Below are 7,273 nucleotides of genomic sequence, written 5' to 3' on the forward strand. Positions count from 1 at the left end.
TTAATAACAAGCATTTTAATATTTTAAAACTATATTTTCTATAATGCATTTTTTAAGATTTATTTTTATTGGAAAAACAGATATACACAGAGAAGGAGAGACAAAAATCTTTCACCTGCTGGCTCACTCCCAAACTGGATGTAATGACTGGAGCTGAGCAAATCCAGACAGGAGCCAGGGGCCCGGAGCTTTTCCTCTGGTTGTCCCACATGTGTACAAGGTCCAAAAGCCTTGGGGTATCCTCAGATACTTTCCTAGGTCACAAGCAGTTAGATGGATGGAAAGTGGAGCAGTCGAGATACAAACCAGTGCCCATATGGGATCCTGGTAAATGCAAGGCAACAACATTAGCCACTAAGCTACAGCGCCTGGGCCCCAGCGGGAAGACTTCAAGAAATGAAGAAGATGTGAAGCTCATCTCCCAAGGAATTGAATTTTCAAGTTTAACATGACAAATTGTTTATGTAGAAGTCTATGGAATAGTTGTTCTTAAGAGCAGGCATTGGATTCAGCAGTAAAGATGTGGCTTGAGATGCTCACATCCTATGCTGGGATGTCTGCTTTGGGGTCTGAGCTCTGCCCCTGTTTTTAAGTCACTGTGGATGTGCGCCGTGGGAAGCAGGGTGATGAATCAACTAGTTGGATTATTGGTCGCCTTGTGGGAGTCTCTGGTTGAGAACTTGGTTCTTAGCTTCAGACTAACCAAGCCTCAATGAATGTGGGAATACAGGCAATCAAATGGTGGATGACAGACTGTCTGCCTGTTCTCTCTCTGCATTTCAGATACATGAAACGAAAAATATTCAAAGAGATGTTACTTTTCTATTAGCTCCTTTTTCTGTAATATTATTTTTTATTTGCCTTCAAGTAGTTTTCCATTTATAAACTGTTATTTCCTACAGAGTACCTTGCTCATTCATCTCAAGATTTCCTTAAGTGACACATCATAGCTTAGTAAATATTACTGAACAAACTGTATCACAGTAGCAGATTTGAAGCAAAGAAATAATCACTTTCTCCTAGAAGTCACAGAAAACCTCAATCTTGTCATTTCTAGATGGCCTTACTTACTCCAGCAGTGGAATAGTCTGAGCTTCAATAAAGATTACGGTGAGAAGCTTCAAGATAATAAACCTGGCTCAATACCAAAGTGTCAAATTAGTGATGCAGAAATACAGCAATTAATGCTCACTGGAATAAAGCTAATTAACCAGAATAAAAACATCACCAAGAAAACAAAACATGTCTTAATTCTCAGGGAAAAAAAAATCACTTTTACTTTCAGATTTGCATAGTAATAGTTTACAAGAAATAAATTAGGTGTTACATTAGCAAAAGTACTTTCCCACACGTCTCTATAGAAATATTAAAATGGCTGGGGTATTGATTGACATTCAGCATTTGATATTATGCTCTCCAAAATTATGCTGAGGTGTAGCTAAATTTTGAGGCACGACTGAGCAATAAAATAAAGAACCTCAATGAGCTGTCATTTCTTTTTGCTTATTTTTTTAGATTTACGTATTTTTATTGGAAAGTCAGATATACAGAGAGGAGGACAGAGAGGAAGATCTTCCATCCAATGCTTCACTCCCCAAGCAGCCACAACGGCTGGAGCTGAGCCAATCCAAAGCCAGAAGCCAGGAACTTCCAGGTCTCCCGTGCGGGTGCAGGGTCCCATAGTTCGGGGCCCTCGTCAACTGTTTTCCCAGGCCACAAGCAAGGCGCTAGATGGGAAGTGTGGCTGCAGGGAATAGAACTGGTGCCGATATGGCATCCCCTGTGTGCAAGGAGAGGACCTTAACCACTACGCTATCGTCCTGGGCCCATGTCATGTGTTTTTATCATCTGTACGTGACATACTCTTGGCAAATATTGTTATTAAGGAAATAGATGCAAGATCTAGTGAGGGACGAAATATGTGACTCCCTAGCTGTCCCCTAATTTTTGTGCATTTAAATCCTTGTTAAGTGGGTGTCTCTGCTCACGCCATCAGACTGCACATTTTAGAGGGCCCCAACGGAGCTATGTGTCCCTGCTCACCCACCCCCCACAGTCTTGTACCTGTAGAAGCAGATAAACTTAGAAATCAGTTATGTAACTCTTTAGGAGCATTTGAAAATTGTTAACTCCAAGGACGTCACAAACCTCAGCTGGATCCTATGCCCCTGTTTTTAACTATGGCTCCCCAGGGGCTGTGGTCTCTTTCTGGAGTTTAGCTTCAGAGGCATGTAAGATCCTAATGGAGAATTTGTCAGGACAACTGCATCTGTAATATTTATGCTTTATCGTTAGCTTTTTGAGTATCAGTTATGTCCATAACAGTAATTGTTACTTTTTAAATTTTTAGACATTGTTTAAATTCTCTTTTTCTGTGGACTGATAGTTTTATTAGTGTTCATTATCATTTCAATTTTTTGCATTCTATTCAATTTTGCTATGTTTGAGTAATTAAAGTTACATTATTGAGATTTATTATTTCATTTTTTATGTCATTTAAATTATATTCCTGAGTATTAATGCATTATTGTTAATAACTGTTTTATATATATATATATAATTTTTCTGAACGATAGCATTACATGTTTTGCTTTGTTATAGTTACACTTGAAGTCCCGCAAAATGAATAAGAAGCATCAGGCCTGTGCTGTGGCACAACAGGTTAAGCTGCTGCTTGGAATGCCAGCATCCCTTATAGAAGAGCATACTCAAATCCTGGTTGCTCCAGTTTGGAAACAGCTCCCTGCTCATTTGTGGGAGCCAGCGGTTGATGATCCAATTATTTGGACCCGTGCCCTCCCAGGTCCTTGTTTCAGCCTGTTTTAGCCCTGAATAATGTGGTTGTTTGGACAGTGATCCAACAGGTCTCTCACACTCCTCATCCTCGCGCTCTCTCTCTCTCTCTCTCTCTCTCTCTCTCTCTATATATATATATATATATATATACACACACCTCATTTTCCATTTCTCTTGCCCTCTGTAACCCTTCCAACTGAATGAAAACATAAATGTTAAAAATATAAAAATATACATGGTTATGTAGATAAATATTGTCAGACTTGTCTGTTCCATTAACATTGCATTCAATTTGTTACACACTAAACCACTGAAAGATTGTAGAATTAGGGACTCATAAAACTTTGCCTGCATTTTTCTCCAATTTTTAAAATATCAATATGGCAATAGATATGATTTTATTACACATTCATGACTCAAAAATCAATGATACTCTTCAATCTTACTTAACCTTTTACTTTTTCAAATACAAAGTTTTCAATGTCTTTGGCAGTTTCCCTTCTTAAAGACTTAGCCATATTATCACATAAAGTATTTTAAGTCAGTGATTAATTACATGACAAACTATTCATCAAGGATCATAAAAATTCACTTATTACAAACACTATGTTTCAGCCAACTCTATCACCAGAACTCAATTTTCAAAGTTGTTTAAGTTATAAATATTATACGCTGGTAGACTCAGCTTGAAATGTGAAATGAAAATAATACTAAAGAAAAACATGCAAGAGAGAAGCATGTTCATGACTCTCATTAATAACCAAAGAAGTGTTTGACATTAATTTATAACTAAATTGAGACCATCCAGGCCTACTTAAATCTTGGCCACACCTTCGGGTGGGCGACACAAGCATTGAACACCATTTCCTAACTAGTTAAGAAACCACCAATGGGGAACATTTTACCTGTAGTTTCCCATCCAAGGAGGGGTCAGAGAAGGTTTAAAAGCCCAAGACCCTTCCTCAAACCTTTGATGTCTCTCCCTCCCCCATTCAAGAAGCAACCCACCTCCCAGTTTTCTCTCAGAGATGCTTCCCCGTCCTTCCCTGCTCACCTGGTCCATTCACAAATAAACTTTTCTGTCAGCAACTGCTTCATGGCCTTTTATTTCTACATTAAGCTTTTCTGGTAACATAAATTAGTGTGACTGCCAGAACAAAAAGCAGAAATACATCACATTACAATCAAAAATAAACGTCAAATAACACATTCACTGTACATGTCAATTATTGCAATTGGAAACTAACTTTAAATTCACACCTTGACACTATAGGTGGAAATTCTACTTAACTATGCAAACAAACTTAGCTTTATTTCTTTCACAGGCAATCTAACGGTCAGATATATTCCCTCTCCCTCTCTGTCCCTCATTACCTCTCTCTTCCTCCGCAATGGAAACCCACCTAGTATAACCCCTGACCAATCACCTGAGTTCACCATCGCAGATTCACGTTCTAGTGTGACAGGTGAACCCAGTATATCACATGATAAAAGAGAGAGTACCTCTGGTCACAGCATGTATGCCGTCCTCAAGGGACTTATTATGAGTGAGTATAAATTCCAACTAACTTTGTTTCCTTGGCAGCTATGTGGATCATTAGCGTATTTGCTGAATTTGATCAAGAAATATTCTAAACACTAAATGTCAAACACTAAATGTATAATGATTTAAACTTACTTTTTACATGTGGAAATATTTTAAATGTGAAGACATTGGGCCTGACCCCATAGCCAAGTAACCCTAAACTATACGGTTAGGGTTAGGGTTAGACCTTACATTTGCTAGGGTTTAGGTTAGGTTTAGGGGTTGGGCTTTACCTTTGCTAGGGTTAGGTTTAGGCTTTACCTTTGCTAGGGTTAGTGTTAGGGTTAGGTTAGACTTTACATTTGCTAGGATTAGTGTTAGGGTTATGGCTAGAATTAGGATTAGATCTTACATTTGATAGGGTTAGGTTTAGGACTAGGGTTAAGGTATTGACCTGGCTGCCCCACTTCCCATATATAACCCTGCTGTGCTCTGAGAAAGCTGTAGATGATGGCCCAAAGATTTGGGACCCTGCACCCACGTGGGGGACCCGGAAGAAACTCCTGGTTCTTAGCTTCGTATTGGCCCTCTCTGGTCACTGCAACTGCTTGGGGAATTAATCATTGGATGAAGATCTTTTCTGTGTCTCTCTCTCTTTGCCTTTCAAATAAATAAATAAATGTGTTTTATTTATTTATTTTTAAGTGAAGAAGTCCTCTACGGAATTGAATAAGGAAAAAAAAAATTAGGCAAGATGAGAGTTATGCTACTTTCCAGTAAAAGCAATGGGTTGGACTCAGGTTTGGACGCCAGTTTCCTTAGCTTATCTCCACCTGTATCCCACCTTAGTTCTGTCATCCATCTCAATGAAAACATGGTTGAAGCTGAGCCCTACCTTTAGGAAGCTGTGGGGCACAGGAGTATCAAGGCCCACCCTGTGGGGTCGCGCCTGCCTCTGCTCCTGCACTTGCTCAATGCGTCACAAGGCCCCACGGTCACTCTCCGAGGGGATTGGCTGCTGCTCACGCGGCTCCGCCCACCGCCGCCATGCTACAGCCTGCACAGACAGGCATTACCTTCTGCGGGCTTTGGGACAGGCGGGGCCTGTGCTGTGGGCGGGTCATCTCTCTAGGGTTCAGGCAAGGGTTGTGGGGCAGGGCCAGTGCTAAGGGGCAGAGTCTGGGTTGCGGGGGCGGGGCCAGCGCTGTGGGGCGGGGCCGGCGCTGTGGGGCGGGACCATCTCTGTGGGGCGGGGCTGTGGGGACCTGACCCTTCCTGCTGCCTGAGCCAGCTGGAGGTTCCCCCTGCAGGCGCCCCTTGAGAAGGACGCTCCTCAGGTCAGCCCCCCTGCTCCTGTGGGTCCCTGGGCACAGCCTGCGCCTTCCTGCAGGTCAGCAGGGCCAGGCTGGGAGAGGCGGGTGGAGCTGTGCTGTGTGAACGTTGGGGGCCACGCCTGAGCATAGATGGGGGACGGGGTTCTGTTCACCTTTCCTTTCAGCGTTGGAGAGGAAAACCTCAACTTACTACCGAGAAGCCCCATTTGTCCAGAATGAAGAATACTTTACAGACAAGGGACTGTATGACTCCTTTTCTGCCCTGATGGCTCCACAGTTTAAAATGTTTATTTAGGGCCCGGCGGCGTGGCCTAGCGGCTAAAGTCCTCGCCTTGAAAGCCCCGGGATCCCATGTGGGCACCGGTTCTAATCCCGGCAGCTCCACTTCCCATCCAGCTCCCTGCTTGTGGCCTGGGAAAGCAGTCGAGGACGGCCCAATGTATTGGGATACTGCACGCGTGTGGGAGACCTGGAAGAGATTCCAGGTTCCCAGCATCGGATCGGCACGCATCAGCCCGTTGCGGCTCACTTGGGGAGTGAATCATCGGACGGAAGATTTTCCTCTCTGTCTCTCCTCCTCTGTGAATATCTGGCTGTAATAAAATGAATAAATCTAAAAAAATAATGTTTATTTAGCACATTTATTGCCAAAGTAATGCGCAGTGCGATTACAGAAGGGTGAAGAGAGACTCCCTGAAAGCCCTGATCCGAGAAAGTTTAGAGTTTCCTGAGAAACTTGAAGGACTTACCGTTGGTGGACTTGTGTCAGATGGGGAGGAACTGGTAATTAGAAACCGATGTTTGAGTCATAAGCTTACCAGGTGCTGAGGGGAACTGGAGACTCATGTGAGTTACTTTGGGTCTTATTCTTACTGCTTTTTATCATTCTTGTGGGGACTTTAAGTGTGAGAATTTGTGAAGTGCCAGGAATGTGAAATGGATGAGGACTTACTGAAATTGATAGTGCAGGCACTTATGTGTCATGGACCCCTACAGTTTATGTCAGTGTTTTAAGAAATTTCTTGATAATATTAAGAGAATGCCAGATCTAGGGCTCATTGTGGTTATTGTGAACAAAATACACTTCAAATATCTATAGTGAGTTTTTGTGAGGTACACTGTGTGGAATTCCTGGGGCCACTCATCATTCTATCAGTTTACTGCAGCAAGTGGCAAGCAGATTGAGGTGCCTTAGGTGCACACTTCGGCTTCCCAAACAAAATGGGAAGGTTCCCACAGGGTTCCCTGAAGTCTGTGTCCTCCTACATCTTTTTTGAACTTACATTTTCAATTAAATGACCTCTTTATTCCTGAAATAGTAAATGCATGCAATAATGGAAAATATCTTTCAGATATTAGGATTTCTCTCTGAGTACAGAGGTATCAGTAAAGCTGTTAAAACTTTTCTACTAACAGCAGCAGACATTTGGTCCAGGAGTTAAGCCACTGTTTGGAATTCTACAAGTTATATCAGAGTACCTGAGAATTGCACATCACATTGAGATCTTGTTTGCTCACCGCTGGACAGCCAGATCGCCAGGAAGAGAGCTGGGGAAAGAACAGGTTTCTCTAAGAAGCCAGCCTGCTTGGGAACGGCCATGTTTGGAATCAAAGAGGT

Source organism: Ochotona princeps, chromosome 2, assembly GCF_030435755.1.
Source record: "Ochotona princeps isolate mOchPri1 chromosome 2, mOchPri1.hap1, whole genome shotgun sequence".
In the NCBI taxonomy this organism is placed as follows: domain Eukaryota; kingdom Metazoa; phylum Chordata; class Mammalia; order Lagomorpha; family Ochotonidae; genus Ochotona; species Ochotona princeps.